We start from the raw sequence: 1,408 nt of genomic DNA, 5'->3' as shown, positions 1-1,408 counted from the left end.
TGCATTTCACTTTTAATCCAAAACAGAAACAGTTGATAAATCATTTATTCTATGAATATCAATAATGATATGATAATTTGGATTGGGATCATTCTCCGACGGACGTACTATCACATGCTGATCAGCCCGTGTGATAACACTGAGTCGTGATTCTTAGAAACATGACCCCAAAAACACGAGTACTCAAACAAAAGGCAATATACCTGCCTGTGGCAAAAATTGTGTCATAATATTCCATATGACACTTAGAAATAGCCCTCCGCTGGACCGTCCGTCCCGGTCACTTACGCAATTATGATCCAATCTTAAAACCTTTTATTGAGAAGGGGTCATAATAATCGACACCCGAAATAATTTTATTCCCCCATTTACTTGGGTAGGAATATTCGCAACCAAATCATTTTTCTCAAAATCCAAAACATTTATAAATCCGATAATTGGATAAGTAAAAACACTTGACTATTCTGAATATAGAATAGCAGATGAGTATTTGCATACACAGAATTATTTAATTCAGCAATATGTAAAACATTTAACTATTCTGAACTGAGAATAGGGAAAGCAATACTTGCATAAGATGATTTAAAATAAATATCACTTGAACAATAAGTGATGATAGGGATACTTGCCTTTGGGATTTAGCAGTTAGTCACACTCGCAATGACGCATCTATTCTGACATTCTGTCTCAAAATATCACCATCCTTTGTTTCAACAATTCACTGATACGCCGCTCCTGTGATTGCTAGAAGCCAGATATCCAATTGTAATATCCCATATTTTCAAATATTATTATTATTATTATTTGAAAGTATTTATGTGATTTTTATGTGAATTTTAGTGAATTATATGATAATTGGAATTGATGTTTGGATGTTTACATGTGATAAATTCTGAGTATTTTAATTTTTATATGTCCAGAATAGAATTTAGATAATTGTCATATTTTTCTGGTAATTTTTGGAGTGTTAGATATTTTTATAATGATTTATGGATTTAATAATTATTTTCTGTATAATTACAAAACTATTTTATAAAGCCGGGAATCGTCCAACTTCAACCGTTTTTGCGTTTTTACAACCCGAAGCTTTTCCGAAAACTCCTTCCTAACCCAATCCGGTAATTTCAGACATTTTTCGTGTTTTAACTTTTTCAATCCGGATTACGGTTTGACCCGTACGTGTCCCGGCATAAAATTTTCGATACGACAATCGTTTTGATAAATCAACAAAACCCGTATTATCGAATGACGGGATATTAATACATTATTTTCGTATAAAGTGTTTTATAAGAAGCCCAGTTTTGATAATTATCCAAATCTGATATTAAATTGTATCGTTTTATGGTTACTTAGTGGCTAAGTATTGTATTTTCGGATCCGATATGATTCAATAGGATATTTGTTATGT

This window comes from Apium graveolens, chromosome 10, assembly GCF_009905375.1.
Source record: "Apium graveolens cultivar Ventura chromosome 10, ASM990537v1, whole genome shotgun sequence".
In the NCBI taxonomy this organism is placed as follows: Eukaryota; Viridiplantae; Streptophyta; class Magnoliopsida; order Apiales; family Apiaceae; genus Apium; species Apium graveolens.
The sequence above is the reverse complement of the archived record's forward strand: the minus strand, read 5'-3'. Positions refer to the sequence as shown.